The 13,502-nt window shown below is 26.1% G+C and overlaps 1 protein-coding gene across 1 annotated transcript in view; it reads right to left on the reverse strand.

Moving 5' to 3' along the window:
* LOC107451039 (uncharacterized) overlaps window positions 1-13,502 on the reverse strand; it is a 37,866-nt gene that overhangs the window by 4,348 nt on the left and 20,016 nt on the right. The window lies entirely within an intron of this gene.

Consider the following 13,502-nt stretch of genomic DNA (forward strand, 5'->3'; position numbering starts at 1 on the left):
ATAAAATTACCACATTAACCAAATTTTATCACATATTATAAAACTAAATTTTATTGTTAATTTCAAGAAAAATGTATTAAAAATTGTATTACTATTATTATAAATATCATTGTTTATTTTACCAAAATATTACAAAAGTACTTCTGTAAAAATTACCGAGCTTTTTGGTGTTCCCATACAGCTAGAAACACTGTAAATTTTACCATATTCTGGTAGTTTTGATCATACTTTTCTTCTCTGTGTAGCAGTTTATCTATTAATAATAGCGATATCTATCAATAATAACGATTTATCTATCCGAATATACATTGGAACAATATATATTAATCATCGTTTCTGCATCAATCCTATTTAGTTAACAGCTGTTAATTATAAAAGTGTAAGGGTTTCAAAAAGTAAAGATGTATAGTACTATAGTGCACTAAAATTATAGTACGCAAGCATTAGGTTTATAGGATTTTCCCCAAACTAAAATTCAATTTTCATAGTTTGACAAGCTCACATCAAATATTGAAATTATTAATACTAAAAATTAAATATTTTCAAAAATCAGATGAAATAAGCCCTTCTTCTTGTAGATTTATTACTTTCCCTTTTAAAAAATTTAAATTAAAAATTTAAACAAAACTATTTAGGAAATTCTAAAATATATCTTTCAAGTTTCTGATAACTATTTCAAATTATATAGCTAAAATATTGGCTCTAATTTTCACTCAATTTTTTCTATAGTTTCTGGAAGTCGTTTTAAAAAAAAGCATGAAAGTGATCTAGAAGAAAACAGAATTCAAAGTACTTCAAGTATAATTCAGATTTTATAGGGTTATTATTTTAATAATTTTTCTTAATAGGTTTTCTATTTATTCTCTTTTCTTTGCAGCATTCTTATAGTCAACTTACATCATACCAATATTTCTTACGAATAAACCCAATTTAAACAAATGATAACAAATCAACACAATTGCTGAATATATCTTTCAATCAATGGAAACTTTTTGAAATCATATAACAACTCATTTAACCTCATATAGTTATTTTCTATAGTTTTTGAGCTAAGAAAAAAAAATTTAAAACTTAAAAAAAAAAAAAAAAAAAAACGAACGTGAAATAGTAATTATATGAAAACCGAATTCAAAGTTTTAGCTTCACTCGAAGAGAAAAACAATTTTTTTTACTTATGAGAAAAATACGAAACTAGATTTTCGATTTTGAAGAAAAAAGCACATTTTTAATCATTTGTACGAGAATTGATAACCATATTTTTATAAAAATAAAAACTCAGTATTTTTTCTATTTTTAAATTTTTAAATTTTCGTGTGTTTGAGCACTTAAGCCATGCTCTCTGTTTATATAAGTCTTCAGAAAGATTAATAAAAACTGCTAAGTTTGCCACCAACTTAATTTACAATTAAAAGTCTATTAAATTGCTTTGCATCTGCACGGAAAAAGCTATTACGAAAATATACCTTACAAATTCGCTATGAGCATATTAGCTTTTCCAGGAAATGTAAGATTTCCCTTAAATTATCGATGAAACACAAAATGTTTTTGAAAAAAACTGTCGTAATGAGGAAGAAAATACAAAACGTTATGACCTATATTATTGTTAATGCAGCAATTAAATATTCATATCCTCTGGTTATTGATACCAATTCTTGCACCTGACAATTTTGTTCTCTTTACCAAAAAGACTTTCTAATTACCCGAAGGTATATTAATAACTTTCACTTACTACATTACTACGCCTGAATGCAAATTAATCTTTATAGCGGTAATAAACTATCTAGGCAATGCATATGTAATAAAGATTAGCGATATAATCACAATTAGTATATGAATCGATAATTTTTTTGCTATCTGTTGAAAAAGTACCAATTATATTTAAAACGAAATATTTCCAATTTATTATTAATTTTGTTCACTTTTATGAGTGTATAGTATATTTTATAAATAATTATAAAAATATATTGTATACCTAATAAACTATCTAGGAAATATGGGTTGTTTAATCATAAATTGATTAACTTGTATATATATATATATATATATATATATATATATATATATATATATATATATATATATATATATATATATATATATATATATATATATATATATATATATATATATATATATATATATATATATATATATATATATATATATATATATATATATATATATATATATATATATATATATATATATATATATATATATATATATATATATATATATATATATATATATATATATATATATATATATATATATATATATATATATATATATATATATATATATATATATATATATATATATATATATATATATATATATATATATATATATATATATATATATATATATATATATATATATATATATATATATATATATATATATATATATATATATATATATATATATATATATATATATATATATATATATATATATATATATATATATATATATATATATATATATATATATATATATATATATGTGTGTGTATTTACAGAAAGTGATGATTTATTTGTTATTAATTAAAATATTCAAAAAAAGAAGGAAAGCAAAGTCAAAGCAATCAGGAAAAAGAAAACCATCAAACTAAAACGAAAGTAAGAAGTAAGAAAAGTAATGTATAAAGATAATGTCATAATAAAAAAGGAAAACTAGTTGAGAATGTTAAGAAGAATATATAATCAATCTATGAAAAGAATTTTTAAGGAAGGCAATAACTTTATTTAAAATCTTCGATTAAACCCATTGTTATCAGAGAGCATGACATATAACATAATTAGAAACTTTTAAATCCCATTCTTTCAGAATTTAAATATCGATAGTTAATCTTGTGATTATAAAAATATATTAATGTCAACAATTAAAATAAAAAAACTGGTAGAAATGCCATATTTGTTTTAATTTTTTATCCATTAAACTTAAATCGAATCTATTTTTAAATATTTAACTTAAAAATTGCACAAAAAAACAGAATTTCCAGAACTAATTTCAGACTGTCATTGTTCTAGACTACCGACAAATTTTTTTTAAAAAAATGCCCTTTAAAATATCTCTTTAAATGTGATAATCAAAAATAGTCTATATTTCATTTTTTAAAGAAATCAGAAAAATAAACCTTAGCATTGGGTAAAGAAAGAGCAACAAATTATTTACTCTTTATTTAATCCCACTTTATAATCTCGTACGATAAAAACAAATAAGATTTTAATATTTATTTATTTCTTATAATTTCTTTTCATTATCACTGCTATCCTAGTCACCGCAATATCAATGAGTTGGTTTTTCTGCATTGTAATTTGCTTATTTTTTAGCATTATTTTTATCACTAATGATAACGTTTTGCATAGTTCACTTCTTTCTTATTAAAATTGCTGCTGAAATACCCATCTCTCATTAAGAATTCTTCACATAGTATATAATACTTCCTTAGGGGTATTTCCACGTCATTTTGTTACTTTTTTATATTTTGTTTCTTAGAAAACACCCCATTGTTTCAACTGTAAAACTACCTTCAAGTATGTAAGTTTATGTTTGAGGGATTAAATAGTTGATATTTTTTCTACAAACTAATATTTCTACTAACTTCCTGCTAGGTAAAGATTGGCAACTTATTAATATTTGAGTTTTTAATGACAAAACCAAGAACTTGAATGTTAACAACATATTATTATAAAAATATTAGTGAATGATATTATCATTTCTTAGTTTACTTATTTGCTTAAATGTCTATTTTTTTAAGACGGGGAAACTATAGCATTTACACTATCAAATGACAGACACTGCACTGCAAAAAATTTATGATCAAATTATGGTATAAAGTACTGGAATTTTGGGTGCCACCCGCAAACTCCACATTACCGTTCAATCCATTTTTACGGTAAAATATTATACCGTAATTTTTGCAGTAATATTTATTTAATTGGAGTGATTCAGTGTATTTACTGTAATTATTACTGTACAAATTACGGTATATCAAATTTTTTTTCCGTGGCATATTCCGGTAAAATGGATTTTACGGTAAAAAGTACCGGCAGCCTGTGTGCCTGTAGCATTTACCGTAATTTGATCAGGAATTTTTTATAGTATGGCTTCGAAGCATTCACCTCGAAAGCATTTTTAAAATATCAAAACTTCGTTCGAAGTAAGTGCAACATAGTAACTCTATAAATTTTTTTGTCATTAATTTTAAACCTTGAAAAAGTTCAAATATAGATTTAAATATCATGACAGTAAATGCTTATGGTTCTCAGATCAATATTTTTTAAATCGTAAAAAAGTTTTTTAAAGAAGACTCGATATCATTTATTTCTTATTTTCAGAGTTAAAGTTGAATAAAATTCAAAATGATTATAAAAAAACAAATTTATTTTATTATGATTCGAGTGTCTTATTGACCTATATTCAGGATCAACAGGGGACAAATTTTAAACCTCAATGTCACGTTAAAGTTTCATTTTCATGACCTCCTTAAAGAAGTTAAGACTATTACCCTTAAATAACCCTAAGTTAATAACGAGTTCAATTTTTAGAAAGCAATGGGGGTTCACTTTAAGACTGTCTTAAGTTTTGACACGGAACTCACATTAAGGTATGTCATTAATGTCATAATCTAAGATTGTCTTACTCTGTGCGTTGAATGATATTCGCTTGGCCTTAAAAAGTAAAAGATATAAAATTATTTTACACACTGCATTTAGCTTGCTTAAATACCCTCAAACAGACCTTTTTTAATATTTAGGTTTTTAACCTTATGAATTCGGTTAAGTACAGTTATAAAGAAATCACTACTGTCGCAAAATTCCCTATACACTGTAAAAAATTCCGGATTAAATTACAATATAAAGTACCAGAACTTTGGATGCGTCATTCGTAAAGTCTATTTTATCGTACAACCTATTTTTACCGTTAAATATTATACCGAATTTTTTCAGTAATATTTATTCAATTACAGTGATTTAGTGATTCTACGGTAATTATTACTGTAAAATTGTACTGTATACCGAAGATTTTGTTCCGTAACATATTTCGGTAAAAATGGATTTTACGGTAAAAAGTACTGGCAACCTGAGGGCCAGTACTTACTTTAATTTAATCTGGAATTTTTTACAGAGTATATCGTTTAAAAAAAGATAAAAAAAAAACATAATTCTGGTAATAAATTCAAAATATACTGTATTTAAACCATTTATTTGGTAAATTTTCGTCTATCATCGTAACGGTTTACCGGAAATTCAGGTCTCCAAAATTTTAATTCTTTTTACTAAGCATTTAATAAGATTCTAAAACGGAAAATTAAATTTAACTGAATAAACAGATTTTATGCCATGCTCTAATCATGAAAAAATTGTACTGTTTTTCTACATTTACTATACGAAACAGTACCAAAGCGCTTCGATAAAAATTACTGTGCTTGGTGCTCCCATAGTACCACGATAAATTTGACCATATTCTGGTAGTTTTGACCATGCTTTTTTTCTCAAAGCACATTGTACCTTCTCATATGAGGTTGTTTTAACTAAATGACTAAAATTTAGCATAATAACTGAAGAAACTGATATAATTTCTCCATAAATGAATGCATACGAAGTGAAATTTTTCAAAATTAAATTTCATCAAAAAAATTTCCTTTCTAAAAAATTTGCATTGAATTGAGAGTACTGTCACGCAATCTAATGGAATTTCTCAAGATAAATAACTCACATGCGTAAAAAAATACGCTATGTGAGATATTTAAAGATAAAATGCTATGTGAGACATTTAAAGTGAGATATACTACTATAACGCTTACAAATACATGAATTAATTTATCTTAATTACATTCTGTTTAACGACCAGTTGGTGTCATTTAGGTAATTGTGACCGCTAATTGCTATATTAGTCACCAAGCACTTTTTTTTTTTAAAAAAAAAAGGTCATAAAAAGCTCCCTTAGGACACTACACAGAAAAACATGTGTTTTTGACTATTCGAAAGCAAACTGAAACTGGTATTTAAATATAAGATTCTCTTGTGTATTTTTAGAGAAATTAGAACGTTGAACTTTTGAATCATCTTAACAAGAATTAATGTAGGTCAAAAATGTGAATTCTGTTTACGTTCTGTATAGAAACAACAGAAATTCTTTAATAGTCATTAGTTTACACGCAACTTATCGAAGAAACTGCTTGAAGATACAATTTTACAGTCATCGAGCACTGACCTTTCATCGAATGATTTACTAATTCTGATGAAATCAATGTCGCTTTTTATAGAAGAAGAAAGTAAAACTGTTTCTTTTGTACAGGAAATACCTGACTGTTGGATAATAATGACTACTTCCTCATTTATTTTAATTCTTCTTCAGATTTATTGTTACTTTTAAGATAGCAATGGCATCAATGTAAGATATTGTCGATAAATCATGTTCAAAACCAACCAAGACGAAACTTAAGGATGTTATACTTTGATGTTATATTGTATTAAAACTCGGCATTCACAAATCAATTTTACTTTATTATATCATCCACGTTGAACTGCTGATCCATGTCGGATTTCAGGCTATATTGAAGCTCAACTCCATTGCCTTTTTTTTTATTTTAAATCCAACCTAGAAGAACTTCTGGATCAAGAACTAGGACCAATTTATCTTCGTGGAAGACATTTTGAGTGAAACAGACAGGCATCCACGTAACATCAAAGGAAAAACCACAAAATTTTTCGTGGTTAGCCCAACGGCAAACTCGCCTAACTACTGGGACTATTTTTAATTATACTGTGGTCAGTATGAGCAGGAAGCAGTAAAAGAATTCACCAACCATCATCCGGTTTCAAGTTGAGATATAAAAATAATGTAGAATAATTTGTATGTATAGAAAAAAAAATTAATAAAATAGTTTTATCAAAAATTTCTCTTCTCTCTTTAATCTCCCCTATTCAAACAAAGAAATTTTGAAAATTTAAATAAATATAATACTTGTTACTAAATAGTTATAATTTTAAAATAATACTGATTATATCCAATAACCATACCAATAAATATTGATTTCTTACTACACCGGTAATAATTAGGAAAAAAAAGCTTAACTTAACTTGAAACTGTTTTAATTAAAAATAACTATTCAATTTAAAATTTTAATTAATTTAAAATACGAGTACTTAGGCATTGATAACAAATTTTAGGAATGCGATACCATATGAAATTCTTAATTAGAACTTATAATTTTATTTTATGTCATTAGCACTATTGCAGTCGATTGGAAAACCAAGTTTCAAAAATCTCTTTTCTCACATTCTAATTCCTTGTTTAAAGGCAATTAAAAACGCGTATTGAAGTAAAATACTATTAAATGATGATGGGGATACTGAAAATGTTTCAAATCAATGAACAACCAATTCACGTACGGCATCTAAGCATTCTTTCTGTAACCTTGTAGTTTTGAACTTAATCCAAAAGCGAACAGAACGGCTGAGGCAGTCACTGTGAAAATTAAAATAACAAAAAGTTATCAGTTATGTTACTCGCCAAGCGAGCTGAATTTTTGCTAGAATTTTGATTATATGGATGGAAAATAATATAGGCGAACAAAGCAGTTTAAAAACTATTTATTAGCGATCGATATTTAATTTTTCTAGTTTTTATATTGTTTTTAAAATTGCAAGGAAAATCAGGGCAACTGCAAATCTTTTTTCAATTAAGTATAATTTCGAAAATTTAATATCTTAGTAATGTGTACAATGAGAAAAAAAAACTGCTTATCTGTTTTAAAAAATAAATAAATAAATAATTAAAAAAAATACATATACGGTACTTAACACATTCATTTGGTAATTTTTCCATTTATGTGGTAACGGTTTACCGGAAATTCTAGTTTTCGAAATTATAGCTCTTATTACCACATATTTAGAAGAAAAAGCAAAATTGAAAAATAAATTTAAATGAATAAATGTTTTTACGCCATGCTTTAATGTATTATGATGAAATTACCAATTTATACCACACTTTATCACATATCATAAAACCAAATTTTATTGTTAGTTTTATCAAAATCATTACCATAACGTTTTCCTAAAAAATCCCAAGGTTTTGGGGGATCCCATAGAGCTAGAAACTCGATAAATTTTACCATGTTCTGGCTTTGTTTTTCTCACCATACTTTTTTTCTCTGTGTATAACTTACAAAATTTCTGCACCAGAATTTTTGAATTAGTGAGTTAAAAAAATATTTAAAAAATACGATTCAGGAAAAGCGATTAGAATTTTTTCTTTCTTTTGATTCCAAACTTATTTGATTCAAAATAAAACATAAGAAAACTTAATAGTTTTAATGGATTAATCACATTATTCAATCTGCGATTTTAATGGAATAAAAATTAAAAGCGCCAATCACTTCATTAACAAATATTTTTATCGTATAATAACAATAAAATAATAATTTATGTTAAGAATATTTAATAATTTCCTTTAGTATAATAAATATTTTTGAAATTATTATTGCAAGTATATTTTTATTATTCGTTTGGCAAAAATCGCAATTCTTTTAAAATATTTTTGTCAGATTTTACATTTTAAAATTTTTTACTGACATAACCAAAATAAAATGGAGGAAAAAAGAATAATTAACATCAAAAGAATAATTAAATAGAATAATTAACATCAATAACATCTAGACTTTTTATCACTAAGATTAAATTACTAAACTTTTGGCAATGAAAGTTGTTTTAAAAGCAAATTTACGAGCTTTTGCGTGGTTGTTTATAAGTTTCCTTTCAAAGACTTCATATAGTGTCAACACACGAGTTTCGTCTTTTTAAAATTTCAAACAATTTTAAAAATTATGTTTAAGTAACCAAGGACAGGACTTATGAAATAGCAAAAAAATTATTGAATTCAAATTTTGAGGCTGTTAAATTTAATTTTAAGACCTCTCACTTTATATTTGTAAACAAACTCAAGTCTTGTTTATACAATTCATCTCTATAACAACAAACCTTATATCATTCACTAATTGGTTAAACGCCTTCTTTCATTAACGAATCGCAAGGGATCCAATTTCGTTTAAATATTTTATGGAAAGCTTCATATAGTGTCAAGACAATGTTTTCATCTTTTTCAAATTTTAATCAATTTTAAAAGTTACATTTAAGTGATCAAGGATAAGACTTAGGAAAGTGGCAAAAAATTATTGAATTCAAATTTTGAGGTTGTTTAATTAAATTTTAAATCTCCCTCACCTTATATTTTTAAACAAGTTCAAGTCTTGATCATACAATTCACCTCTATAACAATAAAACCTTACAGCATTCATTAATAGGTTAAGCGCCTTCTTTCATTAAATGGCAACTTCGCTTAAATATATTAATTGTAAAACATATGAAGTAACGATTAACCTTTTAGCAATTAAGATTAAGGTGTATCGGGTCAGAATTAATTAAGATTACGAAAACAATATTGTTCTAAAAACGCCCTTGATACGGATGAAGAAACAGCATAATCAAGTTTCAAGTTCTTAACAATATCGAACAATGTTTTTTTTGTTTTTTTTTTTTCAAGGATGGACTTTATTCTTGCATCACTAATAGGTTTCCGGTTCAAGTGATGAAATCAATTATTCTTGAACATGGAAATCACTTAATATTTTCTCACTGATGATGGTTCTACTTATAGAGAACCTTCTTTCACAGTGCCCTATTACTCTACATTGATAACACGTGTTTCAATATGGAATTTGAATGCACTGAGAAAAAAATATAGTCATAACTATCAGAATATGGAAAAATTTACAGTGTGTTTTGCTCTATGGAAACACCAAAAAGCTTGGCAACTTTTACGGAAGAACTCTGGTAAGGATTTTGGTAAAATTAACAATAAAATATGGTTTTATTACCATGATGTTTGGCAATAGATGTTATAATTTTATCAAAACACCTTAGAGCAGTAGTCTTCCATTCCTGGGACTCGAACAGGTACCGATTCGTGAATCAAATGGTACCAGGCTGACTAATTATTATTCTGACTGACTAATTATGACTAATTATTACATTAAATTATTTCCAGTTCATTTATAATGATGTTTTTCTGTCGGGTTTGTATTACTTTAAATAGACGAAAAGTTAACCGAAAGCTAAGAAACGTCCCCTAAAGCCGCACTAATATCAAGCATCAAATTGTATTTTATTTGAAGGCATGTTTAAATATAATTAAATTAAAATTAAAGCAAAACAACCTAATAGAAAAACAGTCAAGGCCTCTCCCCCCCCCTTTCCTCAGTGAGCCGCCGTTAAAATTATCAAAAGTTCACCAGTTCGCGGTGATAAAAAGTTCGGGGAGTACTGCCTTAAAGCGTGGCTTAAAAACCATTTATTTCGCGTTAAGTTTACTTTTCAATTTTGTATTTGTATTAAATATCTGGTAATAAGAACTATAATTTCGAAATCCAAATATCCTATTATCAGTTACCATAACAAATAGAAAAATTACTAAATGAAATGGTTTAAATACAATATAGTTTGGTTTGATTAAGCAAATTTTTTTTTTACCAGAAATGGCATTACCAAACAGTACGATAATTTTACCAGCATTTTTTTCTTCGTGTACAATCGCAGCCGAATATACCAAAACACAGAAAAGGCCAGCGCCTTAGTACCTTTAGATTTCAAATATGACCCTCAAACGCAAATATCAAATTAAAGGAACATTGAAGTAAGAACTCAGAAAAATCTGTTCAATATATAACATAATATCAGCTCCTCGAACATATATGGTTGTAATATACAGCTGCTATGTAAACTACATAGTTTCAACCTTAGTAAGGAGTGAAAGTAAATCGTATTTCCGTTCAAACTGAGCCATATTGATGGGTAATTCAATTCAAGGAATAAGATAATATGGTTCAATTAACAATCTATTCAGGTTGCAGAAAATTTGAACCACGTTATGGTTCAACACGTTTGTAAATTTCTAACCGAATAGTTAATAACTATCATGCAATTAAATAATTCCATTTTTAGATCAACATAATTAACATAAATGTAGGCTAAAATGTGCAAATTTAATGAAGAAACTTTCTGAAATTTAATAGATAGTAAAACTTCTAGTTCTCATGTGTTTAGAATGTTAGATATTTCGAAGCATGTTGATTCGTTCAAGCGTATTTCGAAGCTTGAAATATAATATCGTTGGATAATATCGTAAACTTCTAGTTCTCATGTGTTTAGAATGTTAGATATTTCGAAGCATGTTGATTCGTTCAAGCGTATTTCGAAGCTTGAAATATAATATCGTTGGACCAAATTATCGTGCATTTTATACAGGATAACACGGGAATATGGTTCATTTTGTACAGCTACATGGTTCATTCGAATTATCGCTTCAATGATGCAACAAATTTACTCAATATTATGGTTTATCGTTGGACCGATTTTTCTAAGAGTGTACATTATGTAATATATTTAATGCCTCATCTTTAAAGAAGCGCCACGATGAATCAAGAAGCTCCAAATCAATGTTATGCTTCAACGTTGAACCGATTTATAAGAGATCTACATTTTGTAATATGTTCAATGTCTTATTTTTGAGGAGTGTCACTATGGTTTAACAAGCTTCAATCTGATATTATGTTGCAAAGCTAAACCTATTTATATAATAGTGTACAGCCCTTTTTAAATCTTTAATCGGACACTACATAATTTAAATTTGCATTCTTAAGTAGCTTAAAATACTAATAAATAATAAATCAAATGTTTTTTTAAGCAATATTCTTTCAGTTGTGGAAATTTGTGTAAAAAGAAAATATCGATCAATTATTTATTACCAAAACACTTTCACGGACGCTAAGAAGCAGAGAAAGTAGTTAAACTAGTTTCATGCTCTACATTGATAAAATTGGCAACATTGATTGGTTGTTTCTAGAACTATCGACAAAAAGAAAAACGGAAGTTAGTCTCTTTGGCAACATATTTTGTTTTTCATATTATTTTTAAAGGAAGAGAAGCTCAAAATTAAAATACTGTACAGTTCACTTTTGAAAAATATTTGTAAGAAATTATAAATTTGTTAGGTTCTAAATAGAAAACTGATATCTTATAAATAAAAAAATTCTAACTGGTAGGATTCCCAAAATATTTTATTTTGTAATGTTTTTCTTGAATGTAAGAGTATTTGTAATGAAATAAAATACGTGAAACGTGTTTTACACCTTTGACTTCCCTTCCCTTCCCTTATTACCTATCACAAGGAAAGATATATCAATAAAAGTATAATAATTCAATTACATTTTTAACAAAATTTAATATTTAATACTTTACGTTTTTTGGAAATGCTTGTACTAGTTTAAACAGTGTGCTTAACAGCAAACAAAAAAATTTAAATAATTTTGATTATAACTCAAATGTAATTTTTTGATTGATTTTTTATATTGAGATATTTGAAAATGAACGAAGAATAATGATTGAATCATGGGGAAGTTGTCTATTCATTAATACTTTTGGCAGAGTTTAAGCAATATTTTTATTTGACGTAGTTTAAACTAGTTTAATCAATGTACTTAATCACAGTAAAAAAATTTAAATCATTTTGCCATTTAATCTATTATAAATCAAACATATTATTTTTATTACAAGTTTGCTATATGGAGACATATTAAGCAGACTAAAGAATAATGATTGAATCATAGAGCATTATCATTAATATTTTTATCCAATTTTAAACTAGTCTAAACAATGAGTTCAATCACAATAAAAAAGGTTATTAATCGCTTTACATTTTATCCTTCAGAAATCTTAAATTTTGACCCTTCCCAAGTAAGACAATAGCTATTGCGCAGGAAATTTTAATAGGTTGAAAAAAATAACTGATTTAATCTTCGTTTAAAACAACCGTTAAAACACTGTACTTCCAAGGTTCCAAAGTAAAAAATTAAAACACCTTTACTATAAAGTTCTAGTAAAACTATGAAGTAAACTATATAAATGCCAAAATCATTACTATAAAACGTCTTCTTTGATAAATGGAGACCTAAAGAAAGAGGTCAAACTTTAAAGCTAAGTAAACCATAAAACTTGAAATAAAGTATAGTCCTTCAACTGTTACAACGATTACTTGCAACCTTCGTAAAATCATGAAAGTAAATATAATCTATAAGAAATAACTGAAAGAGCAACAGTTTTAACAGTCTCAATAAATTTTTTATTACTTGATTAATAATGGTATGCAAATGAAAAGGCTTATCTTTCTAGAAATGCTAATGGAAAAGATCAGATTTAATTGATAAAGGAGTTCCATTGTTAGCAAAAAAGATTGCAGAAATAACCTTGAAAGTATCCACTAATAGCAGCTTGGAATACAAAAAGAAAGAGCAACTTAAAAAAAAAATGTTTCAACTTAAAGTCTGATGCTGTCTTGTTAGTTTGGAATCGAAATTAGCAATTACATAATAGAAATAAAAGTTTCAAATAATAATTCATTTTTGTTTACCAATAAATATATTTTTGTGAACTTCA

The sequence above is a fragment of the Parasteatoda tepidariorum genome, chromosome 11, assembly GCF_982258835.1.
Source record: "Parasteatoda tepidariorum strain Cologne lab strain chromosome 11, Ptep-v5.0, whole genome shotgun sequence".
Taxonomy (NCBI): domain Eukaryota; kingdom Metazoa; phylum Arthropoda; class Arachnida; order Araneae; family Theridiidae; genus Parasteatoda; species Parasteatoda tepidariorum.